Raw genomic sequence first — 16,800 nt, forward strand, 5'->3', positions numbered from 1 at the left:
TTGTGCTATGAAATTCTATGCAGCCCAGAAAAGATGAAATCATGCAGTCTGCTGCAACTTTGAGGGCATTACATAAAGCAAAATAAGCCAGAAGGAGAACAAATACAAATGAGCTTACTCATCTGTGATATCAATAGAAACAAAATAAAGGAATAGACAATATCAAACAGTTGCAAATCCTTGATCCTGAGTAGCAGAACTGTTTCTACCAGGTACCAGAATAATGTGAGAGAGGGGGTAAATAATGATATTAGGGAGATAATACAAGTTTATTGGTGGGGGGTCTTGGGCCCTTTTGTAGTAGTGAGGTGAGATAACTATGAACATCATTTCATATATGAACAAAGTGATACTACTATAACTAAGTGACCTAAACTATAATAAAAAATTTCTGGGGCCGATGAGGTGGCGCTAGAGGTAAGGTGTCTACCTTGCAAGCACTAGCCAGGGAAGGACCGTGGTTTGATCCCCCCGGCGTCCCATATGGTCTCCCGCAAGCCAGGGGCAATTTCTGAGCGCTTAGCCAGAAGTAACCCCTGAGCATCAAATGGGTGTGGCCTGAAAAACAAAAAAAAATTTCTGGGGCCAGAGAGATACCATGGAGGTAGGGTATTTGCCTTGCATGCAGAAGGACAGTTGTTAGAATCCCAGCATCCCATATGGTCCCCCAAGTGAGCCTCCCAGGAATGAATTCTGAGCGTAGAGCCAGGAGTAATCCTTGAGTGCTGCCAGGTGTGACCCCCCCCAAAAAATTTCTAAATAAGGGCCCGGAGATATAGCACAGCCGGCGTTTGCCTTGCAAGCAGCCAATCCAGGACCAAAGGTGGTTGGTTTGAATCCCGGTGTCCCATATGGTCCCCTGTGCCTGCCAGGAGTTATTTCTGAGCAGACAGCCAGGAGTAACCCCTGAGCACCACTGGGTGTGGCCCAAAAACCATAAAAAAAAATTCTAAATAAGCAGGAAAATAATTTAAAAAATGAACACTGGGGCTGCTGAAACAGAGATTGTAGAACTATTTATAATACCCAAGATCTGGAAATCATCCATGTATTTAAGAACAGATGCTGGATAAGAAATTATATATACAAAACAGTATACTATTAACTATAAGAAAAAATGAAATTATGCAGTTTGCTGCTACCTGAATGGAACTGTGTAAATCATGCTGAGTGAAGTTAGCAGAGATGGACAGATACAGAAATTTGCCATGAAATTCCCCTGTACCTAGATGTACATGGAATCTAGTATGCTGAGTAAAATAAGTCAGAGGGAGAGAGATAGACACTGAATAGTCTCACTCATCGATGGGTTTTAAAAAAATTAAAAGATAGTATTGTAATAATGCCCAGAGACAATAGAAATGAGGGTTGGAAGGACTGACTCTATGATATGAAGCCCGCCACGAAGAGTGGTGAGTACAGTTAGAGAAATAACTACACCATAGCATAACTATGGTGACAATGTCAATGAGTGAGAAAAGTAGAATGCCTGTCTCGAATATGGGGGGAGGGGCAATTGGTGATGGAAATGTTGCATTGGTGAAAGGGGTGTTCTTTATATGACTGAAACCCAACTACAGACATGGCTGTAGTCAAGGTACTTAAATAAACATGTTTCCCATCTTATATCTCCAATAGAGCCACATTACTGAAATCATCTTGATTAGCATCATAGTTGGAGGGAGAAAAATGGATGGTACCAAGACCAGACAGTCATATGTCCATTTGGTGGAAATAAAAAATGATCAGACTTGAATATGAAATCCAAAGTCAACGACAACAGAAACAATACCCAATCTACATCAAGTTGTACATGGGGGAAACAGTTGCACTAGCATTACAGGGGTAGAGGAGGGGGAAGTGGGATGCATGCTAGAAACAGGGGTGGAGGGAGGACAACACTGGTGGTGGGAATGCCCCTCATTCACTATTACTATTTGCCTTGAATATCACTGTGAAAGATTTGTAATTCATTTTGCCCACAATAAAAAAATAAAGAAAAAAAAAGAGAAAAAGAATGTAATAATATTTTCTTGGATCTTGAGAAATAGTTTGATGGTGCATTGTATGCCTGCAAAAGGCTGAGTTAGATCCCCTATATTGCTTGGTGCCCCAGGAGCAGGGAGTAGATACTGAGCACAGCTGGTTATGGCTCAAAACCAAAACCCAAAACCTAAACAAATTTAAATTTTCAGCTGGAATCAAGTCTATAGCACTTAGCCCACATGTAAGTATAAATATGTTTCTACATGAACAGAAGAAATTTTATGCCAATATGTTAAGAGTGGATATCTTCAGAAGGCTCCATATATGGAGTTTTCACTTTCTTTTTTTTTTTTCTTTTTTTTTTTTAAGCCTACAGCACCCGGTATTCCCAGGTGGTCTCCCATCCAAGTACTAACCAGGCCCGACCCTGCTTAGCTTCCGAGATCAGACGAGATCAGGCGCGTTCAGGGTGGTATGGCCGTAGACGAGTTTTCACTTTCAAAGTCATTCATGTCTATCTTGTCTGAATAGTTAGTTTATCAAAGGGAGGTATTATTTGTAGAATCTGATAGTAGAGAAGCAGCTTTGTATACAAAGATCTGGAGTGAAATCTCAGTTCTCTCATCTGCCAGATGTGTGATGAGAGAGTTCTTCTGAGCTTTGATTTCCTGGTCTCAAAATAAGGGTAACAATGCCTGGCTTAAAGTTGCTTAGAGGGTTATGAAGGATAAAAGTAAAGGCTCTCTGCACAGTAGCTGCCATAAAGTACACAATAGTGTGTTTTACCAGTATTATTTTACAATGACTGTCTCTTAGAAGACTTCAATTTTCTTCAGTTTCTAATTTTTTTATAGCAATAATCCAAAGTTTATAGATTTTCAGTCAGGGATAAGTGATGATGTCAGCATTTGGAAGTCTAAATAATTCATTACCTAAACAAGAGAAAAGAAATGTATTGCTTGGGGCTGGAGTGGTGACATGAGCGGTCAGGCATCTGCCTTGCAGGCGCTAGCCTAGGACAGACTGCAGTTCGATCCCTCGACATCCCAAGCCAGGAGCGATTTCTGAGCACATAGTCAGGAGTAACCCCTGAGCATCACTGGGTGTGGCCCAAAAAAACCAAACCAACCAAAAAAGAAATGCATTGTTTGATTCTCCTGCTTAGAACAATATATCTCATAGTTTTCCTATTTCAGCATACAAAATCATGGAAATAAAAATAAACAAGTACATGGTTAATTTCTTTTTGACAAAGGAGCTGAGAATATGAAATGTAAAAAGACAGCCTCTTCAACAAATGGTATTGGGACAATTCAATAACCACATGTAAGAAATTAAAGCTGGATCCATATTCCACACCTTATACATAAAATCAACCTAAAGTGGATCAAAGACCATGCAATCAGATTTGAATCCATAAAGTATATTAAGAAAAAAATAGAAAGAACATTCTAAGACCTAGACCTCTAAGGAGTTTTCAACAATATGATGTCAATGGCAAAGGCTACAGAAGCTAGTCTGAACAAATGGAACTAAAAAGGTTCTGTATGGCAAAAGAAACTCGGGCTAAAACGAAAATACAACTAATGAGTGGTAGGAAATATTTGCATTTAACACATCAGATCTAGGATTGATATCTAGGATATACAAAATACAAAGGTTAACCCTGTAAAACCTAAAAACTCTATCAAAAATGGGGAGAAGAAATGAACAGACACCTCTCTGAGATGCCCAAAAATGCTCGTGAAAATGCTCATAATCACATATTAGGGAAATCCAAATCAAGATGACAATGAGATATTATCTTACACAAGCACATATCAAAAATACTAGGAATGGGGAACCGGAGAGATAGCATGGAGATAGGGAGTTTGCCTTGCCTGCAGAAGGACGGTGGTTCGAATCCCGGCATCCCATATGGTCCCCCAGGCCTGCCAGGAGCGATTTCTGAGTGAAGAGCCAGGAGGAAACCCTGAGCACAGCCGGGTATGAGCCAAAAACAAAAACAAAAACAAACAAACAAACAAACAAACAAAAAAAACTAGGAACATGGGGCCAGATCGGTGGTGCAAGCAGTAAGGCATCTGCCTTGCCTGCGCTAGACTAGGACAGACCACGGTTCAGTCCTCTGGTCCCCCAAAACGGGAGCGATTTCTGAGCCCATAGCCAGGAGTAACCCCTGAACATCATTGGGTGTGGCCCCAAGACAAACAAAACAAAACACTAGGAACAAGTTGTGTTGGTGGTGATGTGGTGAAAAGGAATACTCATCCACTGCTGGTGGGAATGCAGTCTGGCTCAACCTCTATGGAAAACAGTATGGAGTGTTCTCAGTAAACTCAGAATCAAGCTGCCACATGACTTAGCAATCCCACTTTTTTATATCTATCCCCAGGACAGAACAACATTCATCCAAAAGGATGTATGCACACAACTATTTATCACAGCACTCAGTACAATAGCTAAGAGTTGGTATCAACCTAGTTGTCCAACAACACATAAGTGGATCATGAGGATGTGATTACATATATGCAATGGAAAATACTACATAGCTATAAGGAATAATGCAATCATGCAGTTTGCTGCAACATGGATGGAGCTCGAAGATATTATATTAAATGAAGTAATCCAGAAGAATAAGGATAAATACAGGATATCAGTTATATTTAGAATAAATTCATTTAAAAATTCAATGGTTTTAAAATAGGATTGTCAAGAACACTCTAATCACCAGAATATAGTGAGGAGAAAGAAACTTGAGTGGAGAAGGGAAAAAGACAAATGTAAAATAACAGGGCTAGGGCCAAGGGACTCAGGAGTATTGGTGATGTTAATAAAGGATAGATCTAAATATCCGAGCCACAGAGTCAACAACAATGAAACCATGGCACCCAAACAACAATGAAATAAGGAAAGTAAACTTTCACAATCTAACTTAAAAATGGTCCTAACTTAAAATTGATGGCATGCTGGAGTGGTGGTAGCCATATGGCATGGGATGAACCTGGGAATATTGGTGGAGAGAAATTGACACTAGTGCTGGGATTGGTGCTGAAATATTATATGTATAAAATCGACAAAGAATTTTGTAAATCACAATGCTTTAAATAAAAAAAATTTTAAAAAGAAACAATACCAACCAAAGGAGGCAAGACCATACAAAACAGATTAAAAGCACCATATATATAAAGTCATATGGCATGGCTAAACATTTCTTGGAACTCTAAGGAAGGAAAACTTGTACCAATGTCTTATCAAAGCTTGGACTGTTCACCAACATAGGAAGCCCCTGTGGTTCTGCCACCACTGCCCCCAACATGCCCTCATACCTGGCCAACGAATCCAAACCCCAGAAATTGCTGACAACCTGTATTTCAATAAATGACACCATATCACTATGATTCACACTAAAGTTTGAGAGCCCTAACTCAGTTGAATTTGATTTTAAAAAGAAAAGAAAAGAAAAGAAAAAGAGAGACTGGAGAGATAGAATGAAGATAAGGTGTTTGCCTTGCATGCAGAAGGCAGGCGGTTCGAATCCCGGCATCCCATATGGTCGTCCAAGCCTGCCAGGAGCGATTTCTGAACATAGAGCCAGGAGTAACCTCTGAGCACTGCTGGATGTGACCCCCCCCCAAAAAAAAAGAAAGAAAAAGGAAAAAAAAATAACATTGTTAATGCTCTCAAATAAGCTGAATAAACAGATTCCAAAATTAAGCCAAGAGTTTCCAGAAGAGGTCTTATAAAATTTATAGACATGAAAACTCAAGCTCTAATGAAAAGCTACCCTACTAAATGGGAAAAAATATTTCACACAATACAACATATGAGTAGCTGATATACTAGATCTATAAGGCACTCATAAAACTCAATTACAAAAATTCAGTAACATCATCTATAAATGAAGAGCGATAGAAAGACACTTCCCCAAAGAAGACTTCTCATGGCCCACAGGCCTATTAAAAAGAATTCATCATCACTCATAACTAGAAAAATATAAATAAAAATAACAATGAGATAACAGCTCATACCTGTGAGAATTGCACATATCAAACATTTTGGAAACAGCCAATGTTGTTGGAGTTGAATTGAGAAAGGAACCTTTATCTACTGCTAGTGGAACTATTGTTTGATTCAGCCTTTATGGAAAGCAATATGGAGATCGATCTCAAAATAAAAATAGAGATACCATAAAACCAAGGAAGACCATTTCTCAGTCTCTATCTCTCAAACATAAAATCACTAATTTGAAAGGATATATGCACATCTATGCTCATCACCACACTTAGTATAATACCCAAGATAAGGGAAAATAACAAATGTCCAACTATAGATAAAAGAAGTTGTGGGGCCAGAGAGATAGCATGGAGGTAAAGCGTTTGCCTCACATGCAGAAGGTTGGTGATTCAAATCCCAGTGTCCCATATGGTTCCCCGAGCCTGCCAGGAGCGATTTCTGAGCATAGAGCCAGGAGTAACCTCTGAGAGCTGCCAAGTGTGACCCAGAATATTTAAAAAAATTTTTAAAAAACCAACCCAATCACTTCTGAGGCCAGAGAGATAGCATGGAGATAAGGCATCGCCTTTCATGCAGAAGGCTGGTGGTTCGAATCCCGGCATCCCATATGGTCCCCTGAGCCTGCCAGGAGCGATTTCTAAGTGTAGAGCCAGAAGTAACCCCCTGAGCGCTGCCGGATGTGACTCAAAAAAAAAAAAAAAAGAAGTGTGTTTTGTGTGTGTGTGTGTGTGTGTGTGTGTGTGTGTGTGTGTGTGTGTGTGTGTATATATATATATATATACACACACACATGCATAATTAAGAAAGCACTAAGGATATGATACAACATAACAAAATAATGCAATATGTGGGAACATTAATGGAATGAGAGGGTATCATGCTGAGTAAAGTCAGTTGAAAATACAGGGATATAGTCAAAATAATCTCTCATCTGTGAGACTTAAGGAGACACAGAAAGGTATCAACAAAGGCAATCTAATGGAAGAACTGATATACCCAACTTAGTTGGCAGGCTGAGAAGGAGGTGTATTAGTGTTCTTGGGAGAGGGAGGTGGTACAGTGTTGAAATTACATAAGAAACCACTACTAATAGTATTGTAAACTAAAAAATTTCAGTCGATTAAAATGTTTTAATCTTAAAAAATAGTAGACATGCCTTTGAAAGAAGGGCATGGGAAGAGTCAGTTTTAACTGAAATGGTATCATGTCAGGCAGCCAGCTCTTGCCACTCTGCCCATTCTCCCCACTTCTTGCTTTGGACCTCAGAGTTTCCCAAAGAGCTACAGTCTCAATGAATAATAGAAAGTGTTCCGGGTCACTTTGCCAAGTATATGGTCAGCAGGTCCCACAAAGGTGGGATCTGGAGAACACACTGGATTGGTCCATCTTACCTTGTCCAGTGATATCCCTCACAGTAGCCATCTCTGGTCCTTTCTGCTCCTTAGGAATCATCCTGTGGAGGAAAGACCCCAACAAATAGGCCAGGTCACCTTCATTTCCTCTAGTCTTCCTCCCTGTCCTGGATCTGCCCAGGCCCAACCTTTAAAAGTCTTAGATTATCCCCAAAGTTCCAAAGAAGTGCTGTGTAGGCTGAAAGAGTCTTGGAGGAGACTGGTATTCAGGAAGCTGCAATATTCTTGACATTGCTAAAGAAATATTTTCTCATCACTGGGTCATTTTTGTTGCCTGGGCATTAGGAATGTAGAAAAAGGGGGAAATGTTCAGACTATTGTCACTCCCACACTCATAAGCACTAGCTCGGGAGAACCTTAACAAGAGGCTGAGGTCAAAGTCAGAGGGTGAGAGTTTGTGATAATAGTCTTGGCTACAATGGGGGTTGCAAGGGTGGAATTCCCCTGTTGTCTTCATTTCTTGGTCCTGAGAGGACACAGATTGATTTAAGAAAGCTGAGCAAACTCTCCACTCATTCTTCCTCTAATTAACTTATTCTTCAGTTTACTTATTCTTGTCATTTTTCACTCTTCCACTCTCTATTTGCCTCTCATGACATTTTCCAGGAGTCTTGGAACATCAGGACCCCATAGAAACTCTATAGCTCCAAATCTAGATCCACTAACTTGGCCCAGGAGATAAGGTAGAACCCTTGAGATGAACCTCCTACCCCAGAGTCTATTGCTTTTCCTACTTGCTGTTCCTATGTTCCTGTAGAGAAGCACACTGTCTCCTGTCACACTATCATCTATCTGTCCACTTATCACACGCACGCGCGCGCACACACACACACACACACACACACACACACACACACACACAGCCTGGGTGAATGAAGGGCATTGAGCTGGGCCGGGAATCTAGCCAATGTTCCCATCCAATTCCCTTTTCCATTAAGAGCAAGAACTTCTCTAGACCTATCCTTCACATAAGAGGATCGGGCTACCATAGCAGTCCATGATCAGGCTGCAGGGCATCCTTGGCTCTTTAAAACTGCTTGTAAACAAAAATGAAATTGCATGCATCTTAGATAAGTGTCAGAGCAGCTTGTGACTGCTCTGGCAATGACTACTTAATTGCACAGTCCCAGGATATGTTTCTTGATAGCCTCCCACTTTTTAGAAATGCAGACATAAACTTTACAAAAAGGAACTCTGCTTTCCTCTGCACACCTAGTCCTAAGCAGGCCATTATCAGTTCCTATCTTGATCCCAGTTTGCCCCCTCTCACCGATCCTGTGCATCGAGCTGCTCAGAGCAGTGCTCAGCTTCCCTTCCTGCACAGTAATCAGACTTGTTCCAGGCCCTATAACTTAGATAAAGCCCAGTCTCTTCCTGGGGGTGGCTGAAATCACCCAGGGTGATCTCAGCCCTAGAAATTGACTCTTCTTTTCCCACTCCCCTACAAGTTCCTGAGAACTCATAGTAACCTAGTACCTGAAAGATGGGACCCCCAGGTCAGACGCCCAATATTAACACCTTTGCCTGGAAGCAAGAGTTGAGTGGTGGTATCTGCTGGCGGTCAGCAGTCAGCGCTCAGGGTGTGTCCTGCAGCCAGCCCCGGCCTCAGCTGACAAGAGTCCTTTCTGTCTCATCACAGCTTACTGCCTTATTTCGGGCTGCAACAGGATCCAGGGCCATATGCTAAGAGCACTAGGGCCCAGGGAAAACAGGTGGTGGGCAGTAGGCCCTTGCCGAGAGAAGAAGGCCCTGCACAAACACTTGCAGACACCAACATGCACATAGCAAAGTCACCTGAACATCAGCCAGCTGTCACTAGTGTTTATCAATTTTATTCTAGTTCCTAGAAGACTACCTGATAAATCAACCATAGATTTATTTCATGAACAATCAATCTCCCAATAAATTAATGTATGGTTTCTTTCTTCCTCCCTCCCTCCCTCTTCTCTCCCTTTTTCCATTATCTCTTGTTCTCTGAATCTCTACCCCCACCCCTATTTTTGGCTACACTTGGTGGCGCTCAGGATTTACTCTTGAATTTGCACTTAGCGATTATTCCTGGCAGGCTTTGTGGACCATATGGGGTGCCACCGATTAAACCCAGGTGAGTCACATGCCAGACAAGCACCCTACTCACTATACTATCTCTCTGGCCCCTGAGGCAGAAAATAAGGAAGGTAGGGTCCTTTTCTTAATGACTTCACCCAGATTCATCAGTAAACACTTAAAGAGCATCATGGGATGGCAGTAGGAAGACAAACTTTCCAAAGGAGACATCAGATCAGACTCTTGGCCGCTGGGTGGGAGTTCACTGGGAAGAGAAGGGGCATAGCATCACAGAGACCATGAGATATCTTCAGAAGTTAAGGGTCAACAACTAGAACTAGAATTGAGGGTGGCAGGGCAACACTAAAAATGAGGTGGAGCCTAGGATCAGATCCCAGAATGCTTTTCAGGAGAAAAGTGCACCTTATAATGGACTGTTGAAAGGTTTAAAGGGATGCAACAGACTGATAAGATTGGCATTTTCAAAGATATCTCTGGCTGCTTGTGGAAAATGGGTGGGGGGGGTGGTGGGAGAATTTGACTGAAAGCAGAATTTTCTCCTTTCAGTGTCAGGGATGAAACTCAGGGTCTCACATATGCAAGACAAGCACTCTACCACTGAATCACACTCTCATCTCTGGAAGCAAAAGGATTTCACTAAGCCAAGTGAGAGGTGCAAGTATAGGGGCAAGACAGAGAAATGGCGAGGAATGGAGAGGAGTGAGGGACTCCCTATATCCTGAGAAGAGATTGAATGTGGGATGTATGGATATCCTGGCTGGAGTAACTGTGGCAGGCAGCCAGTTGGCACTGGAAGACAGATGCAGAGTTACATGGGAGATAAACTTGATATGAGGTGTCTGGGACATGTAGTTGGCAGTGGGGACTCAGTACTCAGGAAAGGTCCCTGTTGAAGATAAAGAACTGGGTGAGAGCGGCATCCAGTACTCCCAGGGCTCAGGGTGGGAGGCAACTTCCCCTGTATGAGGGAGAGACTGTCCAGGCACATATTTTTGACACCTCTTGGGAAAAGGTCTGACATCATCAAGGGTAACAGTTCCTTTACTGGAGCAAAGGAAGACTCTACAGGAGAGGAGATGCTCCAGGTACTCTGGGGTTCACAATGTTGCCTGCCATCTTCCCAGGCACAACCACTGCCAGGTGGAAGAAGCCTGAACACAAGACTAGCTTGGCCCCAACCAGTCTGGATTTAGACCATTTCTTATACCACATACTCATGTATATATAGGGAAGCTGAGACCTGCAGAAGGAATGGGTTTAAGCAGCCAGTGGGTAAACCTAGGGAGGGCTTCTCCTATGCCCCAAGTGTTCTCAAAGTTCCTCTTCTTTCTTAGTGGTCATTGCTTCCTAGGCCCCCATCCCAACTCACTCAAACATTTTCACCCATTTCAGTCCCATATGGAGGTCGAAAAGATCAGGACTTTAGATACCACATATCACATAACACAGGGAGGCAGGAGGATACATGAAGCATTTATTGAGGGCCAACTCTGAATTCTATAGGCAAAGGGCAGCTCCATGAATTAGGGGAGAGATGGGGGAAAGGCAGTAAGTAAGTAAGCAGCTTTGAGACTAGCAGACTTGGGAACTGCACTTTTACAAAGGCGTTTCCTGCTGGTTCTTTGGGGGTAAATGCAAATGGAAGTAAATTTTAGTCCTAGGGCAGTGATCCAATGCTGGTCTGTAGGCTTGAAAAGGTTGAAAACAGGAGCTGGAGAGATAGCATGGAAGTAAGGCTTTTGCCTTTCATGCAGAAGGACGGTGGTTCGAATCCCGGCATCCCATATGGTCCCCCGAGCCTGCCAGGGGCGACTTCTGAGCCTAGAGCCAGGAGTAACCCCTGAGCGCTGCCGGGTGTGACCCAAAAACAAACAAACAAAAAAAAAGTTGAAAACCGCAACTCCAGGTGACTGCTTCTAGGTGACTGATGGAATGTCTTCTCTGAAAGAGGCTCAGGAGCTACAAGGAGCTTATAATCTCCTGAACTACAAGGAAACGACTAAACTGAAAATCTTCCCCCAACAGGGCCCATGTCCCCAGTCCTTAAGCCCTAAGAACTCTCTGAGATCACTTTTCATCAAGAAACAGCCCAATTCTTTTCCACCATCACCATCACCCTAGTTCCAGTTCTAACGTAGGTCTAACACCAAAATGACGTGTCACCTTTTTAGCAACATCCTACCATCCTTTTGCCTATTTATCTTTGATCATCAGCCAGTTCCTACCTTCTCTTCCACACCCCAAAACTGGAGTTTCCTGAAAGTGATATTCTGAACTTCTAAAAGATAGCCAGTCTCCCTTAAGATTACCAAGTATCAGGCACTACCTGGACCAGAGTGACAGGAAAGAAATAGAACAGGAAGGATCCATTCATCTGGGCATGACATGGATATTGGCTGGAAACTGATGCAGACCAATGAAGTACCTTCTAAAGAAAAAGAAATGTGGGCAAACCTGGGTTGAAGCCTTCTCTCATCCACCCATGCACATCTACTCCTAATTCTTCCTACTGAAATCTCTGCTCTCATCTCCTTCCTTTCCTAACCCATCTCAGACCCTTCAGGTGAACCTCAGAGACACTCCTTGCCTCCCTCTAAATGTGCAATCTCCCACTCTAGACCACCTGGGAAAGTTACAGGATAGCACCATATAACTTCTCTTCTCAGCCCAGAAACTGCCATCAAAGGGCCTAGTGGGGGCAGGAGGAGTGGAAACACTGAGGATTTTCCTGGAGACTCCAATCACCTCTCTTCTCTGGCTGCACATGGAATGCACTGGACAGTCTGAGCAGGGAGGAGAAAAGCAAAATGGTCTGGGAGGAGGAATCTTCCACTGTGGTCTTCAGAGGAGCCAGCAGGGCACCTTGGGGCTGGCCTGGGAAACCTCTTTAAAGGTCACTCTGGTAAAAATAGAGCTGGTCTGAGAAGGGATGGAAAACAGCTGCTCCTGCCCTGAGCATAGTGCCAGGAAGGTATGTTCAAGCCAGGGCCTGGACAGGGAACTTGAATCTTCTGAAGTGACCCCTCAGTTGCTACATTCCAGAGATCAGAGCCAGGGTGGAAGGAACCCTGGAATGAGGGGTTGGGGGTGAGAGAGAGAGAGAGAGAGAGAGAGAGAGAGAGAGAGAGAGAGAGAGAGAGAGAGAGAGAGAGAGAGAGAGAGAGAGAGAGAGACAGAGAGAGACAGAGACAGAGAGACAGAGAGAGACAAAGAGAGACAGAGAGAGAGACAGAGAGAGAGAGAGACAGAGAGAGAGAGAGAGAGAGAGAGAGAGACAGAGAGAGAGAGAGTGAGAGAGAGAGAGAGAGAGAGAGAGAGAGAGAGAGAGAGAGAGAGGAGAGAAGAGAGAGAGAGGAGAGAGATTCTCTTAGGACTGCCGAGGATTGCTTTAGTGACAAGCCCCCCATGAAACAGGAACACAGAGCGTTGGGGCTGGGTAGGGAAACCTCTGTGATTCAGAAGAGCTAGAAGCCACACCTGGCTGGCTCGCGACCCCAACTAATGAGCGACCCATTGCTCTGGCCACTCCGGGAGGCCAGACGCCCCCCTGGGCCTGCTGCAAGGGGCCCACGCGAGCCCCAAGGGCGGGCTCTCCCAACTCGGTGCCCAGCGGGGTGGCGACGGGGCCGCGCTTCAGGTGCTGCAGGAGGCCTCGGCGGGGAGGCTGCCGCGCTTGAGCTTCAGGCTGCCGCTCCAGCCGCGGGGACAGATGTTGAGGCCGAGGATGCCGGGCGCCTTGGCCCCGGAGTCCTCGGAGTCCAGCGACACGTCGTCGGAGTCCGTGGGCGAGCGGCGCGCCGGGAAGGGCCTGGCGGGCGCGGGCAGGGGGCTCCGGGGGCCGGGGCCGGGGCTGCGCCGGATGGGGGCGAAGAGGGCCCCGGCGGGCGCCTGGCGCGCGGGCAGGGGCAGGGGCGAGCGCGCGCGGGGCGGCGGGGGCGGCGGCGGGGCGCGGGGCGGCGAGGAGGGCGGGCGGCACTCGGCAGCGGCCGGCCGCGGGGACGCGCTCTTGCGCCGGGCGGCGTTGATGATGTTCCGCGCCAGCAGCGCCTGCAGCTGGCGGCTGAGCGGCCGCGCGTCGGGCTCGGGGCGCAGCGGGGACGCGGAGCGCTCGCTCCACGACGGGGACAGCGGCGGCGGCGGCGGCGGCGGCGGGGGGCTGCTCAGGCTGCCCCCGACGCCCCGCTCCCAGGGCCCCGGGCTCACCCAGCCGTCCAGGCTGCTCGGGGGCCGGGACGCAGCCGGCGTCCAGGGCGGGGAGGCAGGCGGGTGGTCTCGGCGGACCTGGGGGAGAGAGAGAGCAGAGGAGAGGCTGGAGCTAGGCATGAGTGCTGGATGCAGTCTTTCCTGCATTGCACAGCGGATTCTGGTTTGCATTGGGGGGGGGGTAACATTTGCTGCACTCAGGGCTACTCCTGGCTCTGTGCTCAGAACTTGCTCCTGGCAGGCACAGGGGGCCCTATGGGATGTTGGGATTCGAACTACCGTCCTTCTGCATGCAAGGTAAACGCCTTGTCTGGCTTGCTTTATTTTGCGGGGGTCACACCTGCGGCCCTCAGGGTATCTGCGCTCAGAAATCACTCCTGGAGAGATAGCATGGAGGCAGGGTCGGGATTCGAACCACCGTCCCTCCAGGATCGGCTGCTTGCAAGGCCAGCGCCCTACCACTGTGCTGTCTCTCTGGCCCCTGATTTTGCTCTTTAGTACAGCCAGGAAGTGCCCTGGTTCCAACTGTTGAAAGGCAGCTGGTTGGGGCTCAAGGGACTACTTTGGCACCAATCACCTGCGCTTACTGAGTGAGTTGAAGCAAGTTGTTCCAGCAAAGGAAGCAATGTGAAATGGGATATAATATCCGGAAGATGAAACGATAATTGATCTTCCTTTAAATTCACATATAGTCGATTTTCAAGACGTGAATCAGTAGATGTTCAATAGATGTGATTTACCATAGAGATATTCTGGAAGTGCTGTCGACAGATTGGTGGGTAGGGTGCTTGCTCTGCACATGAGCCACCAGGGTTCCGCCCCCCCCCAGCACAGCCAGAAGTGATCCCTGAGCACAGTCAGGAGTAAGCCCAGAGTACAGCTAGGTGTGGCCCCCAAACAAATACAACAAATAAAATACATTGGAGAGATAAATATAAAACTAATGGAGTAGCTCCCTGTTAGGAAATGAGTGGGACAAGGTCCACCACCAGTGGTGGTGGTAGCAAGTATTTTGTTTTGCTTTGTTTTGGGCCAAACCTGGCTGTATTTGGGGTTTAGTCCTGTCAAGGTTCAGGGCACCTTATGTGGTTCCTGAAATCAAACCCTGGCTGGCATCCTGCAAGACAAACAACCTACCTGCTATACTATAACTCTGTCCCCAGCTTTTAATGTACTGCATGCTTTATATAAGTTTAGTTTGTAATTACCTGGATGTATCATCTATTCAAAGCTTTAAAACTTAAAGTATCAACCATTACTCTTTGAGTAGCAAATGACCCTCTCAGCCCTACCCCCACTCCCCCACCCCGCCATGTTCCTTTAAAAAGGTATTTTAAAAGTATGGTTCTCAAGATCACTAAATACAGAAGACTGACTATAACAACTGTGAATGAGCAGAATATCTGGAATCTAAAAAAAAGAAAGAAAGAAAGACTATTCTAGACTTCGTCCTAGGATCTGTGTAAAAGCCAAGATCTCTAATTACAGAGGACTGACTTTGACAACCACAACTGAGCAGAACATTTCCTGGCACCATAAAATTTGAACCTTGAGGTTCAAAAATGAACATGTCCAGAGCCTGTAGTTGGTCTCATGAAAGTGTGCTTCAACGGTGGAGACACCCTGTATCTCTTAGGGCCAAGGGAATTTCCTTTCTAATTGCCTCAATACTTACTGTGCCTATGCAAAACAACAGCAACAAACCTTTCCACACCAAAAACCTTGCCACACCAGCCCCCCCTTTTGCTTTCTTTTTCTTTTTTCTTCTTTTAAATGTATATTTATAGTTTCTAGACAGGGGCTCCCACCCGCTCTTTTTTTTCTGTTTGTTTGTTTTCTTGCCATAGAACATGAATCATCTTGTTCTGCCTCATATTTCTGTTTTCCTACAAATTGAGAAAAATAAAAGTGGATGGTTCCAGGGTCAAAGCAGTCTCATGAGTATTGAGTAAAAATAAAAAATATCAGACCTAAATACCCAACCCAAAGTCAATGACAATAGAATCAAGAGACCCAAACTACAACAAACTATACACAAAAGGAACCTGTTACACTAGCAGTCCAGAGGGCTAAGGGTGGAGGTGTGGAGTGCATGCTGGGAACAGTGGCGGAGGTGGTGGGAATTGCCCTAATTCACTGTCACTATATACCTTAAACATAACTGTGAAAGATTTGCAATACAAAAAATAATAATAAAAATAAAGCAAATTTAAAAAGAAAAGTATAGTTCTGGGGCTGGTGAAATAACGGTTGAACTTTCTATTAACATTAATATTAATACACTATCTTATTAGTATTGCAAGCCCTTTTCATATTAATTAGGCAAGAAAAAGATATTAAAGGTATGGAAAAGAAATCAAACTATCACTATTTTCAGATGGCACAATACTAAACTGAGAAAACCCTAAGAACTCTATCAGCAAAACTCCTAGAAACAATTAACTTGTATAGTAACATGACAGACTTTATAAAATCAACATCAGAAATGTATGGCATTCTGGGCCAGAGAGATAGCATGGAGGTAGGCCATTTGCCTTGCATGCAGAAGAACGATGGTTAGAATCTCAGCATCCTATATGGTCCCCCAAGTCTGCCAGGAGCTATTTCTGAGCATAGAGCCAGGAGTAATGCCTGAGCATAGCTGGGTGTGACCCAAAAAAACAAAAAAAAGTTTGTGGTATTCCTATATGCAAACAATAATCTAGAAAAGAAAGAAATTCCACTCACAATGGTGTCTGAATAAAAATTAAGGGAATCCACTTAAAGTGAGACTTAATTAAAAAAGCAAAACTGGAGCCAGAGAGATAGCATGGAGGTAGGATGTTTGCCTTGCATGCAGAGGGATGGTGGTTCGAATCCTGGCATCCCACATGGCCCCCGAGCCTGGCAGGAGTGATTTCTGAGCGTAGCAGCCAGGAGTAACCCTTGAGCGCTGCCGGATGTGACCCAAAATAAAAAACAAAAAAAATAAAACAAAATAAAAATAAAAAAGCAAAACTGTAAATCAGTACTAAAAGAAATAAAAGAAGACATAGGAAATGATAGGGCATCCCCAGTTCATGGATTGGAATTATAATGGTGATTATATTATCATTATAATATTATTATAAAATTA

General features: G+C 44.6%; 1 non-coding gene across 1 annotated transcript; it reads right to left on the minus strand.

The window, feature by feature from the left end:
• Positions 1–2,353: 2,353 nt before the first annotated feature.
• On the minus strand, positions 2,354–2,472 carry LOC126007305 (5S ribosomal RNA). Its single transcript, XR_007494888.1, has one exon. It is a non-coding gene; the product is annotated as a 5S ribosomal RNA (ribosomal RNA).
• Between the last annotated feature and the right edge of the window lie 14,328 nt (positions 2,473–16,800).

This window comes from Suncus etruscus, chromosome 4 (assembly GCF_024139225.1).
Source record: "Suncus etruscus isolate mSunEtr1 chromosome 4, mSunEtr1.pri.cur, whole genome shotgun sequence".
NCBI lineage: Eukaryota > Metazoa > Chordata > Mammalia > Eulipotyphla > Soricidae > Suncus > Suncus etruscus.